A 26,824-nucleotide genomic window follows, 5' to 3' on the forward strand; every position below is an offset into this window, starting at 1 on the left:
TTCATGAACAAAAATTTGATGAGTGGAAAATATGTCGGCCTAACCTGCTCTTGAAACTTTTAACATTAAAATGGGTTTTGTGGAGCTTGAAAAAACACTGCTAAAGGACAAGGACAGTAGGAAAGAATAAATGCCATTGTACTAGGTAGCAATTCTTGTTCTTGTTTCTTCATGCAGTTTCCTCCTTTATTTTTCCACAAGCTATCCCTACAGTGCACTCGGATCAAGCTTTTTAGAGTTTACGCAAAATGGCAACAGGACAAAGTACAGGAAGCATGCGTATGTGTACTTGATATGCGCACTGTAGTTACCCACCTCATATACATTGCCCTCAAAGTGCTGCTTATTCTCATCATGACCTCAAAAGCATGCACCCCCTTCCAATACAAAGCATCAGATAAGACACTACACGATTATTTGAGCATTGCATATGACAAACACGTCATTTTCACTGACTCTATTCATGTAGTCTCAATGCATTACCAACCTGCATTAAGAATATATTACATTGGCAGTTAAGGATGGCACTTCATTTCATATTGAGCACAATGTATAGTCTCAATGCATTACCAACCTCTATAAAGAATGTGTTACATTGGCAATCAAAGATGGCACTTCGTTTCATATTGGGCACAGTGTATGTTGTGCAGTAGATTTTTAGAGATAGCTTGAATCCATGTAACAGCAATGACAAATGCAATATACATTCTTCACATCACTGAAGAGGCATATTGAACAAAATTCTAAACACTAATGTTGGTAAAGGCAGTTTTTGAGGCCTCTCTCTAGACTGGAAGCAGATGCCGGAAGCAAAGGTACTGTCGTAGATGAAAAGGTTGCAGAATTTCTGCTAGTTTGTTCAGGAGAACATTGTTATGTGTTTTGTGTGTGTTTCTAATGTTCAATGTGACAAAAGTGGACATCTGTTTTCCTTGCATAGCAAGCTTAAAGCTACACCTCAAGTAAATATGACCTGGCAGAGCATGACATGGTCCATGACATGCAGAACATGTAATAAATATGTGCGGAGTAATCAATCTTTTGCATATCACGTGGTGGCAGCCCCAGGATTTGGTTCTAGGGGGAGCAAAATGGCTTCCTTTTAACCAAAAAAGAATAGCAACAATTTTCTTGTTTACGTTTTATTTGTCAAACAATACCATGCGCTTTGTTGTTGAGCAATAAATGGCAAACAAAGTAAATGTTTTAACCTTACTCATGCTTTGCATACAACGGTTCTCTGAGCAATATTCATATATAATCATTTTTATATTTAGCTTACAATATTAGAGCTCGAATAATAGTGTTCTGCTTCCAAGGTCTTTATATCTTGATTTGAAAAATGACCAGTGGAATATTTTACTTGCTAGAAGGCTTCAGGGGGAGGCATCTCATTTAGCTTCCACAGCTGCATCAAGACTGTTTCACTTGAAGCTGGCGCCAAGAGGAAAGCTTACCCGTCTTTATGCCAGCAAACCATGCATACCAAGTATCCCTGCTGAATTTAATCAAACTTTAAATTAGGTACAGTGGTCTAAGCTTGTGAAACCAACAAAGAACTATTCAGAGTTGATTGCCCTAGTCTCCAGTGGTTTTTCATTTGCCGTGGTTTTTCTGCAGTTAGCAAAAACTAATGAGTGACTTCTTTATTTATTGGCCCCAAGAGCAAAGCATCAGTTCTAAAGTTGTAGATGGTGTTGAAAAACAGCTACCCACAATGTTTGCATCACGGTATGATTTCCATAGATTTATTCACTGCCTTCCAAATCGAGCTACCATGTGACTAGCTGCTCACACATATCTCTCACCCACATTATGTAGAGCCACACCATGGAGAGCACTGTGACAAAAGCTGATTTTGTTCTCTGAGCCATGTTTTGGGACATTGAAGTGAAATTGCTGTCATGCAGACACACCCTTTATTGGGCTTGTTGCCATTTAAGATAATGAAAAAAAAAAAGCAAAATTGAAGGCACCTTGGTGCAAACATTTCTGTCAGCTGTTTTGGAAGACAGTTTACTACTTGCTTATTGATACTAATTGTTCTTGAAGCCAATAGTTTAAATTGTAACTATATAGCCTTAATCATTATTGGGCTAAACAATGAAACACCAGCCTAGGCCAGGCAACTCTCAACAGCCCGCAGCTGGATTAATGCACTAGGCCAGGGCACATCGGTTTTCTGAAAGCTAGGACACCTGGTATATAACAAACTGCATGGTCTTTTTTTTAATTGTTTTAATGTCACAGCCACCTTCTGTTTTAAGTACATAACACAATATGCTAGGATTTGGTTTCTGGAACTCTATGATTAAAAGAATGTATTCTATTGCACACATCAATGCTTTCATAAAGCAGCAGCACTAAGAGAGCCCTTTGGAACAAACATCTAGTAACAAGTAGTAACAACAGGGCGAATTGCAGCTAATGTAAATACATTAACTGCCATCCTGGGAAATAATTACCCTGGCTTTAGTCCCACATAGCAATAGCCACACATGTTTCATGCCGAAATCAATCAGTTGTGAGTGAGCAGTTTTTCTCTTCAGGTAATGCCGTTGAGTCTCTATTTCCTTTTCAAACCTGTGTCCCATATTTCGTTTTAATTTTCCTTTAGGAGGATTGCGTGGGAGTCGTAAGAAAGCTCGCATTTGTTCATACTAGGGGCTATTCAATGTTAGATCCTATTCCATAATTGGTCTCTTTCCTGGGTTGCGCTGGTTCAGTCTTCACTACATTTTTTTTAGCTGTATGCTGGAACCGTCGACCATATCATTCCTTTTTGAATGTTTCTATCAGCATTTGTGATTTTAACGCCTAGTGAATGTCGCCATAGCAGATTCTCGTCTTGTATCTCTACTGCACGCATATACATTGGCATATATATATATATATATATATATATATATATATATATATATATATATATATATATATATATATATATATATATATCTTTACTGGGCTGACCTGGGCCCACAAAACAAAACGGCTTCATCAATAGTAGCAATCGTGCTCTCGGTCGTCGAACTATGAATGCACGTTCATTCGACAGTGCTCAATTTAAATTTGGCGTAGAAACATCTAAAGAGATCAGTGAAGGCATACTACAAAAGTCAGAAAAATGGACAGGCGATGCGGCGGCTACGAACCGTGCGAGCAAAGGTCAATTCAAATTTACAGTGGTGGCCATGTAAGCACTCAAGAACTTTAGTGAAGCGCTACTCATTTGGCAGCAGACGAGAGCCCATGATCACAGAAAAAAGCACGCCATGGTGATCCTGAGGCAAGCGAATAGCGCCGAGGTGCCGAAATCGATAGCACCTCACAAAACGGGTTGCGCGCCAGCTTTGATTGACATTTGAGGGAGCATGCTATCGGACCGAAGGCGATGCCCGGGCGCGCCAATTGGGACACTGGAACCGTCCGGCTGAACGGCAGTCAGCAAAACGATCGTACAACACCCCTTCCGCACCATGCAAGCGGACAGAAAACGTGCGCCCGCACACGTGCGGAGCGGGTCTCAACCACTCACAGGAGATTCAAGATTAGATGTGTTTTAACATCAGATCCGCAACAGACTTTCCTTTGAGATCACACAAGAAGTTTTGTGCTTGGAAAACGCAACAGTACTTTTGGGTAGGAGCTAATGTGGAAATACATTGACTTTCTCAAATGAGGAAACGTATACATCACTAAGTGAATATATATTCTTTCCTTGTTAACTGCACACTTTCAGAGCCCTATGTTTGCATTTCTGTTTAGCATATGTAGGATGTTGCCTAAGAAACAACTTTTATGTGTTTTAACGTGAGATCCGCAACAGACTTTCATTTGAGATTACGCAAGAAGTTTTGTGCTTGGAAAACACAGTATTTTTGTACAGGAGCTAATGTGGAAATACATTGACTTTCTCAAATGAGAGAAAGTACACATCACTAAGCGAATGTATATACTTTACTATGTTTTCATTTCTGTTTAGCATGCACTGTAAAAACAAAAACAACTTTTTGGACATTTGTTTCATTCAAAACACGCTTACACCCTGAGTCTTGGGTGTTTGTGCCATTGCAAATAACTTCTTGCGAAGCGAAGGGGTGCTATGTTTGGACAATATGCTTTAGAGTATTACGGGCAAGGATATTGTTGTGTACGCGAACCGACGCACTGCCACACCACCTCGAAGCAAACGGACGCACGGCCGCTCCATTTCCAATGCCTCCTTGCACCTGCGAGCAGGCCGCTTCGGAAAGACCAGCAGGGGTACCCTGCCTGCGCCGACGACGACGCGCGGACGTAACCCGAGCCGTGCGTTGCCTCGGAACTGGACCGCCCTGGGAGCATGTGCGCGACCAGGGCACGAGAAGCAATGCCTTCTTTATAATGCATGATATTTTGCGTGTTTATTAAGCTTTCGAGCTCCTTCTTGCTCTGCGTATAGATTAGCCGAGCCCACAGTCATCGCATCGCTTCCCGAAACGTTTAGATACAAATAAGATTTAGTTACCAGCAAAATAGTGTTGGCGCTGCTGCGCTTGCCGGTATTGAAGTTGGTCGCACTTTTTTTCCTTAAAGGTTCGTGCTACAGCTCCATGTTCAGCGAAAATTACGCCCAAGGTAGCAACCACCGAAGAGCCAGCGCTGATAAATTTGCCAGCAATGCCAAACTCGACATGTTAAAATGACTCCAGTGGACAAAATAGTGCGCATAGGTATCCAGAGCATTAGATGCAAGTTCTAATGGTCAAGAAGTTGTAATTGTTAGAGCAGCCGCAATGGCCTGTACACATCGAAACATGCTTCGAAACATTAAGTCCCAATCTTATGAATGCAGTCCAGACATAAGAAGCAAATACGTAACCATCATAACCAGTTCGCGGAGTGGCCGAGCGGTTAAACTAATCGGTCGGTAAGAGGTAACACTGCGTAATTGACCTCAGTCCTCCGTTTTGGGAATTAGCACAGTATGAGATGATGCAAAGGACGGCGGCAGCACATTAAGCTCATATGCTTCATTATACACTTTTTCCAGTACCGGCGAGAGAAAATCCTGGAAAGCTTTATAAAATGCGGCGCTAAGTCCATCAGGCCCAGGCGATTTGCCGGGGTTCAAATTCCCAATAGCGCATTTCACTTCGTCATCCGTGATGGGGGTCTCTAGCACACGTGTCGTCTTTTCGTCGAGTTGTGGCATTAAAGGTAAATAAACTCTCTTGAAACTCTCGATATCAACTGCACGCCGTGCGAACTGCTGACGATAATGCTCGAAGAAAGCTTGCTGGATTTCTTTCTTTTCGTTGGTAATGGTCCCTTGGTATTCAATTTCATCTATCTGATTCCTTCGAGCGTGCCACTTTTCTGTGCCTAACGCCCTTTTTGTCGGACCTTCCCCCCTTATCAGCCGTTCGGCTCTAGCTCTGACAAGGGCACCGCGATATCGGTCAGCGTCGAGTAGTTCAAGCTTCTTGCCCTTAAGGGCTCGTATATCGTCTATGAACAAACCGGGGTTATTGCTTTCCACATCGATTAGACGCTGTAGATTCACGTGAAGGGACCTTTCTTCGGCCCTTTCTTGTCTGGCTATAGCGCTCGATCTTTCCAATGCTGTCATTTTTACATTCTGTTTAAAAACCTCCCATTTAGCCCCTAACTTTGTTACGCCTTTGTCATTCATATTTGCTATATTCCTTTCAACGTCGGCTTGGAAGCTGTCATCAGATAACAATTTTGAGTTTAACTTCCACATTTGCCAGTCAAATCCTTGACTTTTAGTTTTGTTCCCAGCGATAGTGACGGTGACCAAGTAGTGATCGCTGAACGATACTGGCTTAACGTGGTATTCGTGGCATACAGGCACCAGATCAAGAGATATGTACATCCTATCGAGTCGAGCGTGGCCAGAAGCCTGGAAATGAGTGAACTGAGCAGCTCGTCCACCCTCCAGACATCCAGCCACATCAACAAGGTTAAACTCATTTAACAATTCTGCGAGAACTCAGGTGCTGGCATCACTATGCGGCCTTCTACTCGTTTTATCTGATGCGGGGAGTACACAATTGAAGTCTCCCATTATCACAGTTAGCCTTGCAGAGTTGCAATACTGACGAATACCTTCAAAGAAATCGCGCCTTTCGCAAACGCTGTTCGGTGCATAAACACAAATGATGCGCCATTCGTATGAATACGGCACGAGATCGCAAACAACGAAGCGGCCATACGCACAAGTCGTGACAGCTTGAATTGTGACACCAAGCTAAAAGACTGCAAACAGTTATTAAAGATATTGTTGAAGACCACCAAAAATGCGGTATTAAAGAGAGGTCCATTTTTACGAAAATTCACATCGCGAGGGCCATTCTTGAATGTTGCGATGCTGGTGGACTTGCTCCAAATAGATCTTGAAAAGGCTTTTGATAGAGTGCCCCACGACTTGCTTTTGTGTATATTAGACTATGTCAAGGTCGGATGCGTCATCAGAGAACGCGTGGCTATGGCTTACAGTGCTTGTACAAGTAGGCTAATTGTGAACAAATCTGTCGGTGACAGTATTGCTGTCCAACGCTCAGTTCGTCAAGGTTGCCCCCTTTCACCTCTTCTCTTTTGTATCTATCTTGAACCTTTATGTTTAAGCATTATCAAGCATGAGAAAATGCGGGGCTTCAAGCTGCATCAAGCAGAAGTGAAGCTTTTGGCTCATGCCGATGATGTCGCGATGTTTTGTGTAGACTACGAAAGCATCGTAGAAGTTGTGAAAACTGTAAAAGATTTTTGCGCTGTAAGCGGCAGTGCTGTTAACTGGGGCAAGTGCCTGGCTTCTGGCACGGTGACTGGCCAGCGACCCCAGGCATTTTTGCTAACATGAAATTTGTTACCAACCCTGTCAGCTACCTTGGTGCCCCTCTTGAATCGTATCGGGACAGTGACCCATACTGGAAAAACCAAGTCGGTAAATTGAAAGATAGAGTGGACATATGGAATGGATGGCAGTGGTCGGTGTTTGCTAAGGCAACGATTTGTTATTTGCTTTTAGTGACAAAAGTTTGGTATGTGCTTCAAGTTTTATATTGTTCAAGAGCTAATGTCCAAAAGATGCATCGTATCTTTGCCGTCTTTGTGTGGGGGTCTTCGTAGGAACGGACAAGTCGGACAAATCTCTTCCGCCGGGTGAAGGACGGCGGGCTTTGTTTGGCACATCTGTTTCTGCGCCAGTTAGTCAATCGTTTCATGTTTTTGAGGAATGTGAAAAATCCATTTCTTCGTACGGTCTGTCAGTTACGCCTGGGTCAAGCTCTCCCGGGAATTGTTTCTTCTGACCGCATGTCAGGAGGTGTCCACGGGTATCTAAGGGAAGTGGTCTTGGCGTACAGGTTCTTGATGGTGCGGTTTACTTTAGACTATTTGTGGAGTGTAAACCGGAAAAAACTGTATAAAGACTTGTGCGATGTGGTGCTTCCAGAACCGTTGTACAGAGCTATGTACTCGTCCACAGGGGGCAAAAATGTTCTTAAAAGAGTGAAGAGGATGATGGTGCCGGCAGGGGTGAAAACGTTCTTTTTTTAAGCTGCACACTGAAACATTGGAGGTAAAGAAATGGAAGGAACAGAAAGGGCTTTTTGTACCCTGGGGTGTCCACTGCATATTATGCAGGAAAGAGGAGACGATTGAACACGTGTTTCTGGAATGCTGGGATGCCGTATTTTTATGGGACGTGCTCCAGAGGACTCTTAAAAAGGAACTACCCATAAGCCCACATGGTATCCGATTCTTGCCAGTAGAAGCGAACAATGATACACCGTTGGATCTTTTGATGCTACTGGCTCTCCACAGCATATGGAAAAGCAGAATGGCTGTAGAGCACGGTGACGTCGATGCACGTTCAGCGAGACAGCTCTTTAGAGAGAGCATACGGGCATATGTGGACGAACAGAAAGCTTTAAAACTACAGCCAGAATGGTTAGTTAGTTTTGAAGGGTTGTCACATATGAGGGATTTTTAATCCGACAACTTCAGCTAAGGAAGGCTGAAGCTTTAAGCCAATGTTTGATCTTTTATTTTGTCCTGTTATTGATGTCACATGTGTCTTTTTTTCTGTACGTCCTCGGTCAGGACATAAATAAAAAAAAGCGGAGTGGCCGAGCGGTTAGCGTAGAAAGCTACGGAGTAAGAGCTACCGAGTTCGAATCGCGCCAGAGGTGCAGCTTTTTTTGGCTTAGTTTTAATTTTTTTATTTTTTAGCTTTTTTTAATGTAGTTGAGGTGCTTCGCTACGTTTTAGCTTTTACTTTTTATCCAAAAGTGAAAGCCACCAGGCGCTCATTGGTCAACACTCATGAACAACACACAAGAAATGAACACATTAGGTACCAACCAGAAACACGGTGGCCAACTTTCTTGTGAAACTCATCAAAAATGCATCAAGAAAATGTATAGAAATGTTAATGTGCATGATGAGAAATGCAATTAACATTTAATCAGAAACTCATTAAGCTTTTTCGTAAGGGTTAACTACAGTTGTACTCTTATTCGTCTGGTAAACGCGTTTTAACGTTTTCACCACCGTTTTGTGGGGTCGCTGAAACCGGGACAGTAGATTCATGTTCATCAGGCAGTGCAACGGTTCATGTCGACAGATTTCAGGACGGCGCAGATCATCGCCCAATGCATTCCTAGGGTGGCATATTCCATTATGTTAGATATACACGTATCTTCGTATGTGTCCGAGGATTTGTGCCAGCGATTGTGAAGCACAGCACTCGTTGGAGAGGGTTGTCGCCTCCGGCTAGGCGAAGAAGAGAGTGACTAATATTTGCTAGTCAAGACAAGTATGCATAGGACGATGTGCACAATTCTTCGGGCCTGTAACCCTTTCGCTATGGCCTCTCCCGTGTGTAATAGCGGCTCTCTCTCCTACCGAACAGAAGCTGTTTAGACCTTCATTATGATTGTGTCACCTTTGAGATTGGAACTCACGACCTTTAAACTTCGCGTCCTGTACTCTACCCATGAGTTAAGGTAACAGCTGATTTATCTTGCACTTCCTTATGTAGTTATGTTGCTTGTAACTTTTTCTTCATTACATTCGCCATCACCGCCCTCCATGATAGTGCGCACTTGGAATTTTACCGTACCACGTGCACTACGTGTAACAAGATCTGATTGGTTGGCGGAAGCAGGGATAACCACTTTCCGCTGCCAGAGATGTCAGTTTTACCAGATTGGAATTCATCATTAGGCTAGTAGGCAAAGAAATCCAGCGAAGATAAAAGGCATCGTGAAGAAAAAAATTCTAGGAGGCACTTTGGATCTCTAAACTGCCTTGAGAGGCAAGCTTCTATCACGCATTGGTCCCAAGTCTTCCACTACGACCCCTTTTTCTCTCTGTTTTCACCCCCAACTTTGTGATGATGCGATAGCGTTAGCTACCAACCAGGCAGCACATAATGCCCCGCTTTAACCGAGCCCTACGAACCTGCCTGCGTGGCCGAGGAATAACGTGAATGCAAGGTTCTTGGCAGGATAATTTTGATATCAACCTCCCATATGAAAGCAAATACCCGAGTTCGCACCTCGTGCCGAACGTAATCTCGGGATCAAAGCCCTACTTCCAGTTAGTGCTCGGCCATGTTAGCTGCCAGCTAGCGCGTCCCACGTAACGAATACGTTACGGACGGAAGGACGGACGGGCGGGTGGACACGATACGCGAGCATGAGCCATTAAAGCATGCCGCTTGAGAGCCAGCCAACTTACTCACTCGAATACACCGGTACGTATGGTGAAGGAGCACCGTCGCAGCGCGTACTCGGTCAGCGTTCAGGTGAAGGTGACGGCACTGTTGCTATGCGCAGTTGCGCATGCAATTTGGCGCCGCTACCCATCGCCGAGGTGCTAGAAGGGTGTGAGCCGTAACGGGGGAGGGTCACAGCTGGTACTGTTCCAAAGTTGGATGTAACGGACGGACGATCACTGCGAGTACTAGCGCTTAAAGGCTGTCACCTTAAAATGTAAGAAACATTGGCAGATATGTGGGAGGGTGGTCCTCACGAATACTATCAAAAATATGTTACACGTAAAACGAACACCCAAGGAAGTGCAAGACTGAACAGCCATTCACGTAGCTCAGCTCTAGAGCTACATTCCTCGACTTCGAACGGTGTGTCTTTGTAAACCCACCAGCGGCACACATTTTATTTTTGTGCTTTCTAACATATTACTTACACTAATAATTATTGCTTCATATTCAGCAGTACATAAAAACTCGCAAAACGGAGTAATTTCGGCCACCTGGGGATCTTTAACGTGCGCTGGCATCGCACAGCACACGAAACGAAGTGGCGTCCGTGTGCTGTGCGATGTCAGCGCACGTTAAAAATCCCCAGGTGGTCAAAATTACTCCGTAGCCCTCCGCTACGGCTCCCCTTTCTCTCTTTCCACTTTCACTCCCACCTTCATCCCTTCCCTTACGGCGCGGTTCAGGTGTTCACAGAGTAAGTGTGACAGATACTGCGCCTTTCCCTTCCTGTGAACCAATTATTATTAATATTCCTTTGCTTAAGTGGTCATTGTCTCCTATACTATAGAATTAAAATAAGTTAAGTTAAATTGGTTCACAGGAAGGGAAAGGCGCAGTAACTGTCACATTTGCTCTGTGGACACCCGTACCGCGCCGTAAGGGAAGGGAGGAAGGTGGGAATGAAAGTGGAAAGAGAGAAAGGGGAGCCGTAGCGGTGGGCTACGGAGTAATTTTGACCACCTGGGGATCTTTAATGTGCGATGACATCGCACAGCACACGAAACGAAGTGGCGTCCGTGTGCTGTGCGATGTCAGCGCACGTTAGAGATCCCCAGGTGGTCAAAATTACTCCGTAGCCCTCTGCTACGGCTCCCCTTTCTCTCTTTCCACTTTCACTCCCACCTTCATCCCTTCCCTTACGGCGCGGTTCAGGTGTCCACAGAGTAAGTGTGACAGATACTGCGCCTTTCCCTTCCTGTGAACCAATTATTATTAATATTCCTTTGCTTAAGTGGTCATTGTCTCCTATACTATAGAATTAAAATAAGTTAAGTTAAATTGGTTCACAGGAAGGGAAAGGCGCAGTAACTGTCCCATTTGCTCTGTGGACACCCGAACCGCGCCGTAAGGGAAGGGAGGAAGGTGGGAATGAAAGTGGAAAGAGAGAAAGGGGAGCCGTAGCGGTTAAAGCCCCGCTACGGAGTAATTTTGACCACCTGGGGATCTTTAATGTGCGCTGACATCGCACAGCACACGAAACGAAGTGGCGTCCGTGTGCTGTGCGATGTCAGCGCATGTTAGAGATCCCCAGGTGGTCAAAATTACTCCGTAGCCCTCTGCTACGGCTCCCCTTTTTCTCTTTCCACTTTCACTCCCACCTTCATCCCTTCCCTTACGGCGCGGTTCAGGTGTCCACAGAGTAAGTGTGACAGATACTGCGCCTTTCCCTTCCTGTGAACCAATTATTATTAATATTCCTTTGCTTAAGTGGTCATTGTCTCCTATACTATAGAATTAAAATAAGTTAAATTGGTTCACAGGAAGGGAAAGGCGCAGTAACTGTCACACTTGCTCTGTGGACACCCGAACCGCGCCGTAAGGGAAGGGAGGAAGGTGGGAATGAAAGTGGAAAGAGAGAAAGAGGAGCCGTAGTGGAGGGCTACGGAGTAATTTCGACCACCTGGGGATCTTTAACGTGCGCTGACATCGCACAGCACACGACGCCTCTTCGTTTCGCCTCCATCGAAACGCAGCCGCCGCGGTCGGGTTCGAACCCGGGAACTCCGGCACAGTAGTCGGGCGTCTTACCACTGCACCACCCCGGCAAATCACAATTTTTGTTGCCAGTTTATCAAAATGCGCCCTAAAAAACCCTTTGCCCGTAGCAGCCCAGGCAAAACCACATCAGCTTCAGCAGTGCATGCGGCTCTCCGCAGCTGTTTCCTCTGGAGTGCATGAATGTAGATGCCGACCCTGCGTGATTTTTTTTAGCCTAGCACGCTCTCCGGGGAGTATCGCCTTTTCTGCAAGCATTCTGACTACTTCACGTTCATGAATTATCGCCGGGGATTACATTTTTTTTTTCGGTACTTGGTTCGCAGTTGTCTTAGCTACAGGCACAGTCCAATATACAGTTTTTGTTAAACGTTTAGAGCCCAGGTGTCTACTTCTGAGACAAAGAGTGTGGCTCGCGATGCATTTCCAGGGTTCTAAATGACCGCAACATGAAAATGGGTTTGTCCAACTCATTCCTGCGGAAAGCATATCCACGAATGACAAATAAGCGCGAGTACACAGCTTAGAAGCAAACCGCCATGTGTCTAAACTTTTGCCAAAGGCTGTACGTGGAGGCGTGCGGTCCCTGAGAAACTCCCGATATTTCCTTGTGTGAAATGAATGGATGGGCAACATAGAGTGATGCTGATTTGTTTATATTAAAATATAGTTGGCAATTGTTGCTAAAGTATTTCAACCATTTTCTTTTAATCTGAAGCAGGAGATATTCAAAACAATAAATAAATATTGCTTTCTTTCGAAATCAAGGTATGGATGTGTATTCTGCAAGCTCCGGTAATTGAAATGACTCTCCTAGATTTTCTCTTTGAAAAGCTATCTTAACGTTTGGAAACAGTAAGTAACATTGGCACCAAAATGTAAGTTAAGCATTCTCGCCGCTCACACGGGAAAAACTGCACCTTAGGTTTCTCATCGGAAACCGTGATGTACGTAGACCAATGATTACGTCGAGTTTTTCTAATAGTCTGACCGAGCTGATAATTTATATACAGTGAAATTAGTTAATATTGTATAGCCTTTGCTTTGTGCCTAGTTTGAATTTGACTCTCTTGAATTGGCGCCTTGCGTTTAGTTTTCTGGTGTGTAAGTCGGTTCTGTTATCCGCTAAAATTGTGTGCTTGGATTACTGAGTGAATCTTACGCCTGCTCGCAAGGAAAGTGTATATTCTTATGCTGATTATAAAATTTTGCTGCTCAAACCGCTCTTCATTACTTATGGCCTTGGCGTTTACGAACTTACCCAATCAGGGCAAAATGTATCCCTTCTAAGGAAAGGCGGATAGCTGTGCCCTAGATTCTGCCGAGGACGCGGCGGCCTGCACCTAGAAACAAAACAATTATTTTGCATTTCCCTGGCAGAATTATATCTGCGCATGCATCCGCGGAATGCTGCACTGCAGAAACTTTCCATATTATGCGCTTATTGCTCCTTTATCTATCTGTGCCTTTATTATCTTTATATTGCTACGAAGATGACGAAGTGGGCTGTTGCGCGGGGCGGAGAGCTCGCGCTAGGCCCGCTGGCCATTAAAGCATATTTCATCGTCATGTCATCACGTCGTTCTATTTCGGTTGTGTCGTCGTGTTACATCGCTTGTCATGCCAACTAGTAACAATATAATACTTAACACAGTGATAGTATGGGAAAACGTAGTGGGCATAGATTTAAAGCTCCAATTACTGCAAGCCATTTGTTGAATTGTTTTAGCATTAGAATAGCCTAACTGGAGATCCAAGACTATCGGTTTGGATTTCTCTCTCCGTGATACTCTCTGTAACCATTCCTTCTGCCAACGTCATACAGTCTACTCAATACACAAGTGCTTCGCCTAAATAGTACCTGCCATATCACATGCAAGCTTCCGCCAGCAATCTTGGCATCTGTATTTGTGGCAGCTGTGATCGGCTGGAATGCGATCTTATCACTACGCAAAGCGCAGAAGGACCTCGCTGAGTCACCGCTTTATCACTTTAGTTCAATCACAAGAAGCACCGATAAAAACTTTATTTATTAGTTACTTTTTATTTATTTATTTATTTATTTATTTATTTATTTATTTATTTATTTATATTTATTTATTTATATTTATTTATTTATTTATTTATTTATTTATTTATTTCTTTATTTATTTATTTATTTATTTATTTATTTATGTATTAAGCCCATCGCGATGGCCTCCGCATGTTTCAGGTTGCTCTGCGTTCCTCATTCACCAAATTAACCTTATGTTTCTTCCTTGAGTTTAAAAATGAGCGCCAGCAATATCAGGGGGGGGGGGGGGGGGGGCGGAGGGTTGTTATTATTCAACATTAATATGCTTGTCAGATATTTAGGGGAATATCTTACCAGCAGGAGAATATCTGACCACGAAGCCGACCAACACGATTCCTAAATATCCAACGCGATACCCTCTGTATCCGACAAACACGATTCCTAAATATCCAACAGGATTCCCTAATTATCCCAAGAAAACAATTACCACTTCGAGTTATTGATCAAAGCGCTCTCGCCCTGCTATCTGTTTTGCTGACTGTCCTGGTTAGCTTAGTTGGTAGTGAAACTGCCCCGGTGAGGCGGTAGTCCGGGGATCGTTTCCCGGATCTGGACAAGTTTTTCTTTAACTATGAAGTTTCTCAGAAAGCTGTATAGCTTTCTCTTTATAGCCGTCCGGCTGCGCTTGAGTGGAAGTCAACGAGTAATTACTTCCTTATAATAAATCTATTCCAGCTTGGGGGATTCCCCTAAATATCCGACCAATACGAGTTATACTTCGAGTTATTGATCAATTCACTCTAGCCCTACCAATTGGTTGTTTGTCGGTACTGGGTTGCTGACGAAACTGCCTCTAAAAGGCAGTGGCCCCGCGTTCGATCCCCGGACACGGGCGAATTTTTCGTTAACTATCAAGTTTATGAGAAAGCTGCATAGCCTTGCTTTGTAGCCAAATGGCTATGCTTCGGTGGATATTATTGAATAATTACTCCTTTATTACAAATCTACTGCGCCTTAGGAGAATCCCTTTAATGTCCGACCAACACAATTCCCAATTCCAGTTATGAATCAATTACCCCTCGCCCTACCATCTGTTCCGCTGACCGTCCTGGTTAGCCCAGCTGGCAGAGCAAGTGCCCCGGACACGAGGTGGCCCCGGGCTCGATCCACCGAAAAGGGTGATTTTTTTTTTAACTACGATGTTTCTGAGAAAGCTGTATAGCTATCCCTTTAAAGCCGTAAGGCTGGGCTTGTGTGGAGGTCAGTGAGTAATTACTCGCTTCTAACACAACATTATGTCAATTTGTTTGGAATGCTCTTCATTTCGCAGCGTTTCAGACTCTGGCCGGAATAAAGGCGTTTGTTCGAGCGGTGGCTCCCAATATATATATATATATATATATATATATATATATATATATATATATATATATATATATATATATATATATATATATATATATATTCCCCTTCTAATTACTGCACTGCACAATGAGCAAGGATTAGTAAACGGATGCTTACTCTGATATTATGACCAAAGTGGCTATCACACTGAAGCAAAAAACTTGGTACTGCATCTAAAAGGGCGAACCTCTCACTTCTAGAAAAACTTGCGATGAATTCAGAGAATGTCATGTGTGCACTCATAGAATTTGGTACTTATACACGAGGTACAGGCAATTAGTAACCACTGCCGGTATACAATATTAATGTCTTCAAGCTTGGTCGTATTGTTAGTGAGATTGAAATTTTTTTTAAATTCTGGCGGAGATGCAATTAGTAAGTGCTGCGTTGGTAAGGGCATCTGTATCAAAAACCGATTAGCTCCGCAGAAGGAGGGCATACGATGGAATGTTTTAATCATCCGTGCTCTTAGGACAGTGATTGTTTTACTACAAAATTACTTCATCAAAATTCGCTTCATTATAAATGTGCAGATCCTGAATTTCACTGTAGAAAAATGACTAAGCTAGACTGCTGCAAGGATGTAAATGTTTTGTAGTATTTCATAGATCTAAACAAATAGCCTTGAGATGCAAAAAGAAGCTTTTTAAGAACAGGCCGATTTCGCCATTCCTGTTGGCGCTATCTAAAACAGAAATGATCTCTCTGAAATTTGTCCTTGCCGAGGGTTAGCTTATCCACGAGCCCTACTTCGCCATCCCAGTTGGCGTTATCAGAAACAAAAATGTACTTATCTTTTAAAATTACTCTAGTAATATCCTGTTGTACAGGTAACTGTGACCTCTTATCTCACCTAATCGTTACACGATAGAGCAGCTCTTATATTCGGCGATGAAAACTGTTCGTAATAATAATAATAATAATAATAATAAATTGGTTCACAGGAAGGGAAAGGCGCAGTAACTGTCACACTTGCTCTGTGGACACCCGAACCGCGCCGTAAAGGAAGGGAGGAAGGTGGGAATGAAAGTGGAAAGAGAGAAAGAGGAGCCGTAGTGGAGGGCTACGGAGTAATTTCGACCACCTGGGGATCTTTAACGTGCGCTGACATCGCACAGCACACGGACGCCACTTCGTTTCGCCTCCATCGAAACGCAGCCGCCGCGGTCGGGTTCGAACCCGGGAACTCCGGCACAGTAGTCGGGCGTCTTACCACTGCACCACCCCGGCGGGGCAAGTTCGTAATGTTCAATCTCTTCTTAGTATCTTCCTACTATCTACTTTCTATGTATTATGAGCGAAGCTTTGACATGACAATCGTTGATCATAAAATAGCAAACACATTTCCCGATTATTACACAGGGACTTTGAAATAAACTTAGGTGGTTTCATTTAAAGATAACCGGCTTCAGGTAACTTGCGAGCACTCTTCTCAAAGCGCGAATATACACTCATTCCCAATTGCAATTTCACACAATCCTATATCGTGCAGTTAAAACCCTTGAATACTAAACTGGTAATTGTTCTGTACTTTTGGTATGTGTTATTGTCTGTGCGAGCATTGAAGAATACGGCAAACCTAACAAACTAATGATTACAAATTTCTTAACCTTGCACTTTTGTAACTAGTTAAAATGTTCTCTGTAACAAAACGAACAAGCTTATATTCAAAGTAACCCTTGAAAATGCCGTACTTTCCTAACGGTATTGAAATTTCCCTATGTAAAACCTTATTTATATTTTTCAAAGTCCAAGGGTCCGGAGCAGGTACGTGTGAAATTTCCTTTTTATCCCAGTTTTGAAAAACCAAATTAAAGAAAGCTTTAAGTTCCAATAAATTTACATTTCTTTTAGAAAAACATTGCAAAAGCTCACCACTAATCCCCAATGTCAAGCTCCTGGTTTCAGGGCTATTTACCAATTTGAACCGAATGAATTCATTTCTACTCATACATTTTTCAAAATTCCTATTTTGTGTCATGCAGGTCTTAGCGCTCTCAAATACTGTATGAATTTTCCATGCAAACAATAGATACTGCCAAAGCTTATTCCTCGTTAAATTTCAGCACTTTGAAATAGGTGTAGCTAGCGCATGATGTCAAATGAGTCATGCATATAAGAAAAGTAAATTTAATTATCGTAACTGAAATTTTTTCGAATAATAAAAAACCACTGCTATATGAAAAAAATAAGAATAACTCAATTTTATATCCCTATGACTAGTAAAAGAGAAAATGTTTACATTGAATAAAACTGACTAGCACTTGTAGCTTTCCACCGAATATTTTCATTTTCATCGTTAAGCGACCTCTTATACGAGATTTCGAAATAGGAGGTATTGAAAAAATCCTGGATATATTACCATTCTTCAGAGAGAAGTAGCGAAGCTCATATGATTATGCACCTTATGCAACATCAGATCAGTATGAAATGCAGTAGTTCTCTATTTGCAGTGTCTGCCAATGCGCTAGCCTTACAGCAGTCGAGAACCACGGGTATATCCAGCGAGAGTCTATCTTCACGTGTACGAACTGTCGTTGGGGCCGTCAAGTCGCGGTCGCTCACATGTCGCGTTGTCGGGGGGTCTTCGCCGCGTCGATTTGAAGCGGCCTCGTCCCCTGAGGTCGCAATCTTTCATTTTCCCGGTTCGGACTAGACGGCCGTCGCTGCGCCATCCAGGAGGAGCTGGGCTGCGAGGATGGTCGGCGTGGAGACGGAGATCGTGACTGTCGTCTAGAAGTTGGCGCCATGCGCTGCTGGGCTACGTAGTCCTCAATATCCTGGGGTCGTTGGCCTAAAGGAGGGCTACGAATGTCGATGGGGAAACCCTTCAGTCCCAGTTGTCGATATGGGCACTGTTGATACAGGTGGCCAGGTTCTCCGCAGTGGAAGCACAGGCGCTGCCGATTTGGGGCACGCCACAGGTCTGCCTTTCGCTGGGGTGTTCGGCGGTTGTCGATGTAAGGCTCGGGGTGGGCTGAATACAGGCAGCGTTGGCCGTGTGGCGGTAATTGTGTGGAATCAGTTGGGGGACGTCGCAAGATGTCCGCATACGTTGCCCGAGGGGCTCGGTGGAAAAGGATGGCGGGTTAGTAGATGGTACCGTAGGCCGAAATGCTTGTTGGAGCTCTTCTCGGACAATACTAGCGATAGAGCCGACCGTCGGCTGGGGAACACCGAAGAGCGTCTGGAGCTCTTCACGCAAAATGGAACGGATGATGACGCGAAGAAGATCCGGACTAGCCCCGAAGGCCGAATGCGGCTCCGTGAGCGAAGCGGCGATTACCGGCCTGTCGTAGGTCGTAGACCGCTGCTGGAGCATCCTTTCCATCGTGATTGCCTCCGAAAGAAACTCGGTAACTGGGCTCGGCGGATTGTGCACGAGCCCAGCGAACAGTTGTTCCTTAACGCTGTGCATGAGATGGCGTACCTTTTTCTTTTCGGGCATGGCCGGGTCAGATCGTCGGAACCGCCTAGTCATGTCCTCCACGTACATGGTTATGGTCTCGTTCGGCATCTGTATGCGAGAGCGTAAAGCCCTTTCCGCTCGTTCTCGGCGATCCGGGCTGGTGTAGGTGTCCAGGATGCAGCGGCAGAACTCGCGCCACGATGTTAGGGCGCCTTCGCGATTCTCGTACCATGTACGAGCGCTATCTTCCAGGGTAAAAAAGACGTTCCCGAGCTTCGCGGCGTCGTCCCACTGATTAAATGCGGCTACCCGTACAAACTGGGGAGCCAGTCTTCGACGTCTTCCGTCTGACAGCCGTGGAAACCCTTAGGCAGTCGTGGGTTCTGGAGAGTATAATACGTTGGAGTTTGCATGACAGGTCGAGCACGTCTGCGGTGGTGAATTCCAACGGCCCGTGCTCAGGCGGTAGGCCTAGGTTCCTCCGGCTAGCGCTGTGACCGGGAGTGTCAATTGGTACAGGACCTGAATACTGGGTATGCGGAGGAGTGCGGGACATATACTGGGATCGATACCCCGCACTTCCACCGAAATATGTCACGGACAACAGGGCTAGACGTGACTAAGACGACGGGACGAAGCTGTACCAGCAGGCAAAGTTCGGCGCACAGCACGCAAGTCAACTTCACTGTCCTCTTCTTCCAGGCGCAGCAAGAACAGGGGGACTCCAGGTGGCAATACTATCCCTAATATGCAATTTTTGTAGCACTACATATACTTCTTGATTATCTTTGATATCTCTGCCCACTCTATGATGTTTTTTCAGTTAGCGGTTTTATGCATTCGCGTTTATTAACAATTTATGGTTGGATATTTGTCGTTACTGTCTGCCTATGCTGCCGCCTGTTTGACGTACCATCTTCAGGAAAATTATTTCGTTAATTTTAATGAACCCACAAACATGTTTTATTGCTAAAATTAAATTAGCTGTTCCTGTTCGTTCTTTAAAGCGCCATCATTATTTATCGGTTTGAAAAGTAAACTGCACATAATAAAAATCACCACTAGAGTGCCAGAGTATTTATTAGCATTTTGGCACAATTCCAAAACGATAGTTGTAAATGGCTATCTGACTCTCGTGAATTCAACACACCTAAGCCGGAAATGAGGATCTCTGGTGTCTTGGAAGCCGCACCAACAGCCTGAAGCACAGGTCTGTTCAGGGAATCTTTCAGGCGGACACTGAATAAAGAAGGGAAAGACGCGAAATCAATTGTGCAATTGTTTTTGCTCAAAACATTTTACTCATGCCGCACAGCAATAAACTGACACAAGCCAATTCTTGCTGTTTTTCACGTGCAAGTTTGCATTCTGTGTCACTAATGCCGCTTCGTTTATAGTGGTTGGAGGCATCGTATCCGCAGATGCCATAAGGCTTTTTTTAGAGCAACGTTTGCGTACACTACGTTTACAAGACATTAACAACGAAAGTGACATCGAATGAGTGCGGTTCGACAGCGTGGCTTATGTAAACAACAGGTTCAGAAAATATGTACGCCTGAATACTAGTGCGGCTCGACCAAACTGCTCCAAGTGCTAAAATATTACATTAACGTATTCCGACCGGCTTGACCAGCAATTCTTGAAGATAGGTGGCAAATCTTAAGTGAAAGTTTTTTCCCCAGTACTGGATAATCGATACTTCAAGGGCGGCTGTTTGTGAAAGTAGAGAATTGTGTATTGGGAGGCGGCTGATCTGCGTAGGCCTAACGTGCAGGACAAATTGTGTTGGAGGGTAGATAATATGTCAATGGAAATGCCTAGTTCAGTATAGTACTCATGATTTTGCATAACCTTCAATATAGGTCTAGTGCATCAAGTCGTAATTTCAAGAAGAGAATTTAAAGTTAAAAATAGGTTGTCAGAATTTGCTATAATTATTTACTTATTTGCGCTCATTTACCTCTAGCGAGCGCAAGTTACGAAAAATTACGAATTTTTTTGAAATTACGACGAACAGTATTGATGAGAAAAGAATATAAAACTGCCTTGCATAATTAAAGCCTTAGCTGAAAACAAACCATTGACAGTTAAGGGCACATGATATCCAAAAGTAGTTTGCTATCGAAAAAAGTAATAGTTGCAAAAAACACGGCCATAGGTTAGTGTAGGGAACTAGAAAATAAACACGCAATCTTATTTCCAATTACGTATCTTTTATAATAAGGGAGTAATTACTCAGTGACGTCCACTCATACGCAGCCATACGGCTACAAAGGAAAGTGACCATTACTTGTGCATTAGGCGTCACCTTGGTGGAAACTGGCAGTGCATGTAGCAGACATAAATATTATGAATGTTTCGAAGGGGTTTGTGAAGGTTTCCTGCATTTCACTATAAAGACATGATATATTTTTAAAAGCACCTTAAAAGACTAGTCCTGCAAGTATATTCCAGCGCATCCTGATAATCTTGATCATGAGATGCCGATAAAGTTTGCGCAATTTTTTCCTAAAATTAATATATGCTTCATGCCTAATACTTCGGTTAGGAGGACTCAAAGTGACTCTAAACTTGCCTATTTCCGTTCACCTAGAAAGATACAACGCTATTTTGGAATTCATAGTTTATGTTTAGGTCCCAAAAGGCGAGTCTAAATAACTTTAATTGCTCCTAAATTCCTAACCGAAATATTGTTTCACCAACATTAATCGTCAGGTTTTGAACTGTGACCTGAAGCTCATACTTTCAATTTATCTCATTGAGCATGAGGAATACTGGAGCAAGTGCTGAACCTGCATTCATTGTTCCTCTGAGTACATATGAAGTTGGAAAATACTAGACTGGAGATAGCCCACAGCGGCTCTAGATTCTGCATTTGTGCTTGGGTAACTTTAAGCGCTTAAAATAAAATCAAAGCAAGGGTTAAGTGGACGTCTCAGTCCGAAGTTAACTCCATTTGTACTCGTATTCGTTTAGTAAACTCAGTTTAACGTTTTCGCCACCGTCTTGTGTGGTCGCTGAAACCGGGACTGTGGATTCATGTTCATCAGGCATTGCAATGGTACATATCGAAAGATTTCTGCTGGGCAAATATCATCGCCCAATGCATTCTTCGGGTGGCGTATTCCGCTATGTTAGATATACACGTATCTTCGTGTGTGTCCGTGGGTTTGTGCCAATGATTGTGAAGCACAGCGCTCGTTGGAGAGGGTCGTCGCCTCCGGCTGTACGAAGAAGAGTGACTAATATTTTCTAGTCAGGACAAGTATGCATACGACGATGCGTATTATTCTTCGGGCCTGTAAACCCTTTCGCTATGGCCTCTCGCGTGTGTAATAGCGGCTATCTCTCCTGCCGAACAGAAGCTCAGAAGCTGTTTAGACCTCCTTTATGACTGTGTCACCTTTGAGATGAGAACTCACGACCTTTAAACTTCACGTGCTGGGCTCTACCCATGAGATAAGGTGACGGCTGTTTGATCTTGCACTTCCTTAGGTAGTTATGTTGCGTGTAACCTTTTCTTCATCGCATTCGCCATCATCGCCCTCCATCTTAGTGCGGACTTAGAATATCTTGCGGCGCCCCGTGCGCCACGTGTAACAAGATCTGATGGGTTGGCAGAAGCAGTGATAACCACTTTCCGCTGCCAGAGATGTCAGTTTTAACAGATTGGAATCCATCATTAGGCTAGTCAGCAAAGCAATCCAGCGAATATAAAAGGCGTCGTGAAGAAAGAAAATTCTAGGAGGCACTTTGGATCCCTAAACTGCCTTGAGAGGCAGCTTCTATCGCGCAGTGGTCCCAAGTCCTCCACTACGGCCCCTCTTTCTCCCTGTTTCACTCCCAACATTGTGTTGACGCGATAGCGTTAGCTACCAGGCAGCACATAATGCCCCGCTTTAACGAGCCCTATGAACGTGCCTGCGTGGCCTAGGAATAACGTGAATGCAAGGTTCTTGGCAGGCTAATTTTGCTATCGCCCTCCCATATGAAAGCAGATACCCGAGTTCGCACGTCGCTTAAAACGTAATCTCGGTTAGTGCTCGGCCATGTTATCTGCCAGCTACCGCGTGCCACGTAACGAATGCGTTACGGACGTAAGGATGGACCGGCCGGTGGACACGATCCGCCAGCATGAGCCATTAAAGCATTTCGCTTCAGAGCCCGTCTACTTGCTCACTCGAATACAACGACACGTATGGTGAAGGAGCACAGTCGCAGCGCGTACTCGGTCAGCGTTCAGGTGAAGGTGACGTCACTGTTGCTATGTGCAGCTGCACATGTACTTTGGTGCCGCTTCCTATCGCCGAGGTGCTAGGAGGGTGTGAGCCAGTACGGCGGAGGGTCACAGTTGGTACTGTTCCAGAGTTTGGATGTAACGGACGGACGGTCACCGCATGTGCTAGCACTTCAAGGCTTTCGCCTTAATATTAAGAAACATTGGCATCTATGGGGTAGGGTGGCGCTCACGAATACTATCAAGAATATGTTACACGTAAACGAATACCCAAGGAAGTACAAGACTAGACCGCCATTTACGTAGCTAAGTTTTAGAGCTTCATTCGTCGACTTCGGACGTTGTGTGTTTGTATGCCCACCAGCGGCATTTTTGTGCTTTCTAACAGATTACTTACACTGATAATTATTGCTTCATATTCAGCAGTACATAAACACTCGCAATGTTTTTCTTTGCTTCAGTTGTCATTGTCTCCTATCCTATAGAATTTGGCATCAGTTTATGCTTCCTCCGAAGGTATGGATCAAGCAATTCGTGACAGTGCTAGGTAGAGGTTTTGCTCCGGCAAACTGTCATCATAGTGCCTACGTAACATAAATCGATTTTATTGCCAATTTTTTTAAATGTGTTCTGAGAAGCACTTTTCCCGTAGCAGCCCAGGCAAAACCACATCAGCTTCAGCAGTGCATGCGGCTGCTCGCAGTTGTTTCCTCTGGAGTGCATGAATGCCGATGCCGACCGTGCGTGATTTTCTTTTTAACCTAGCAGGAATCTCTGCTTTGAGTATCGCCTTTTCTGCAAATATTCTGTTTCCTGCACATGCATGAATTATCACCGAGGATTACATTTGGGTCCGGTACTCGATTCGCAGTTGACGTAGCTACAGGCACATTCCAATATACAGTTTTTGTTAAACTTTTAAAGCCCACGTGTCTACTTCTGAAACAAACAGTGTGGCTCGCGATGCATTTCCATGGTTCCAAACGGCCGCAACGTGAAAACAGTTTTGTACAACACTTTCCTGTGGAAAGCATATCCACGAATGACAAATAAGCGCGAGTACACAGCCTAGAAGCAGACCGCCTGGTGTCTAAATTTTAGCCAAAGGCTGTACGTGGAGGCACGCGGTCCCTGTGAAACTCCCGATATTTTATTTGTGTCAAATGAACGGATGGGCAACGAAGAGGGATGCTGATTTGCTTATCGTAAAATATAGTTGGCAATTGTTGCTAAAATGTTGCTACCTTTTTCTTCTAAATGAAGCAGGAGATATTCACGACAATAAATAAATATCGCTTTCTTTCGAAATCAAGGTATTGATGTGTAGTCTGCAAGTTTCACTGATTGAAATGCCTCTCCTAAATTTTCTTTCTGAAAAGCTATTTAAAATTTGAAAGCAGTAAGGAACATTGGCACCAAAATGTAAGCGAAGTATTCTCGCCGGTTACACAGGCAAAACCATAACTTGGGTTTCTCATGGGAAACCGTGATATACGTAGACCAATGATTTCGTGGAGGTTTTCTAATAGTCTGATCGAGCTGATGGTTTAAATATAGGGAAATTAGCTAATTTTATATAACCTTTGTCTTTTTGCCTACTTTGAATTTGACTCTCTTGAATTGGCGCCTTGCGTTTAGTTTTCTGGTGTGTCAGTCGGTCCTGTTGTCCGCAAAGTTGTGTGCTTGGATCACTGAATACGTCTTACGCCTGCTCGCAAGGAACGTGTATATTCTTGTGTTGATTATAAAAGAATTTGCTGCTCAAAGTCGGTTCTGTTGTCCGCAAAATTGTGTGCTTGGATTACTGAATACATCTTACGCCTGCTCGCAAGGAACGTGTATATTCTTATGTTGATTATAAAAGATTTTGCTGCACAAACCGATCTCCGGTACTTATAGCCTCGGCTTTATCAAGCAAACTTACCCAATCCGGACAAAATGTATCCCTTCTAAGGTGAGGCGGATAGCTGTGCACTAGATTCTGCCAAGGACGCGGCGGCCTGCACCTAGAAACAAAAAAATATATATTTTGTATTTCCCTGGCAGAATTGTATCTGCGCATTCATCCGCGGAATACTGGACTGCCGAAACTGTCCATATTATGCAAAAAAATATATATTTTGTATTTCCCTGGCAGAATTGTATCTGCGCATGCATCCGCGGAATACTGGACTGCCGAAACTGTCCATATTATGCGTTTATTGCTCCTTTATCTCCTATCAGTGCATTTATTATCTTTAATATAATACTTAACATAGTGATAAAATCTAGGATAGTATGGGAAAACGTAGTGGGCACAGATTTAAAGCTCCTATTTCTGCAAGCCGTTTGGTGAGTTGTTTTGGCATTAGAATAGCCTAACTGGAGATCCAAGACTATCGGGTTAGATTTCTCTCTCCGTGGTACTCCCTGTAACCATTCCTTTTTGTCAACGTCATGTCTGCTGAAGACACGTATGCTTCGCCTAATAGTACCTGTCATATTGTCACGGTGTGAAGTCTCTGATAAGAAGTCACCGCGGGACACAGGAGTAACAGAAGTCACAGTGCGGCAGGAAACTAGCAGGCCCGCTTCGACAGAAGAACTTCAGTTTCTTCGCCTCGAGGACGCACACGCTCGCGATCAGCACAGAGGGAAAATAAAGAATGCAGCGTGTCATTGCCTTCCCCCCCCCCCCCCCCCCCCCCCCCCCGGGTACAAGAAGCATCGTCCCGATGCGGGGAGTGTGGGTAGAGATAAAAAAACCATTGCACGAAGGGCAGTTGCTCACGCACAGAAAGAGTCAACACTATCGGTCGTAATACGGTTTCAGGCGGACCACGTGGACCACGTCCGGGAGCGTGGAGCGTCGGGACTTTTTAAATCCATCAGGAAAAACCTCATAGTTTAGGTCCCCAACTTGGCTCACCACTTTGTACGGGCCAAAGTAACGACACAGCAGTTTCTCGCTGAGGCCTCGTCGACGTACAGGAAACCAAACCCAGACACGGTCTCCAGCTGTGTACCGGGCGTCACGGTGTCGGAGGTTGTATTGTTGGGCATCGCGGCGTTGCTGATTCTGAATTCGCAGCCTGGCCAGCTGACGGGCCTCTTCGGCGATGTGCAGAAAGGTGTGAACATCTGGTTGTTGGTTGCCGTCGTCTAGATGTGGTAGCATGGCATCAAGCATTGTGGTCACTTCGTGGCCATGGACCAGACGGAAAGGTGTTATGTTCGTTGTTTCCTGGACCGCTGTATTGTATGCAAAGGTAACGTACGGGAGCACTTCATCCCACGTTTTGTGCTCTACGTCGACGTACATTGAGAGTATGTCAGCGAGTGTTTTGTTCAAGCGTTTCGTCAAGCCGTTCGTTTGAGGATGGTAAGGTGTTGCCTTCCTGTGTTCAGTATGACTGTGAATTAAAATCTGCTGCAGCAATTCGGCTGTAAATGCGGCTCCTCTGTCAGTAATCAAAATCTCCGGTGCGCCATGGCGCAGGACAACGCAATTGATGAAAAAGTTTGCAACCTCTAAGGCAGTACCGTTGGGTAGAGCGGAGGTTTCCGCGTATCGTGTAAGGTAATCCGTGGCAATAATGACCCACCGGTTACCGGAGTGTGAAAGGGGAAATGGTCCCAGCATGTCCATGCCAATCTGCTGGAAAGGCCTCGACGGTGGGTCTATTGGCTTCAAGAGTCCGGTGGGCTTAGTCGGCACATCTTAAGACGCTGACAGTTGCGACACGTTTTCACATAGTGTGTAACGTCTGAGTGAAGTCGAGGCCAGTAGTACTTTTCCTTGAGCCTTGCAAGCGTGCGGGTGACTCCCAAATGTCCAGAGGTTTGTTCATCGTGGCAAGCTTGTAAGATTTCATCACGTAGACACATAGGTACAACAATCAGGTACGGCGTTGGGCTGGCGGAAACGTTTTTCTTCATGAGGACACCATTGCGCACACATAACAATGACAGAGCACGCTTGAAAGCTCTCGGAGC

The 26,824-nt window shown here is 44.4% G+C and overlaps 1 long non-coding RNA gene across 2 annotated transcripts in view; it reads right to left on the minus strand.

Moving 5' to 3' along the window:
* LOC146181525 (uncharacterized) overlaps positions 1–15,432 on the minus strand; it is a 57,150-nt gene extending 41,718 nt beyond the window's left edge. Inside the window, exons 1-2 of one of the 2 annotated variants that reach the window (XR_014700216.1) lie at positions 15,321–15,432; positions 13,047–13,128 (exon numbers count right to left, since the gene is read on the minus strand). This is a non-coding gene — a long non-coding RNA (uncharacterized LOC146181525). The remainder of the gene's footprint in view (positions 1–13,046; positions 13,129–15,320) is intronic. The other variant, XR_014700218.1, reaches the window with a different exon arrangement.
* Positions 15,433–26,824: the final 11,392 nt, after the last annotated feature.

This window comes from Amblyomma maculatum, chromosome 8 (genome assembly GCF_055883805.1).
Source record: "Amblyomma maculatum isolate TAMU_Amacu chromosome 8, ASM5588380v1, whole genome shotgun sequence".
NCBI classification, from domain to species: Eukaryota; Metazoa; Arthropoda; class Arachnida; order Ixodida; family Ixodidae; genus Amblyomma; species Amblyomma maculatum.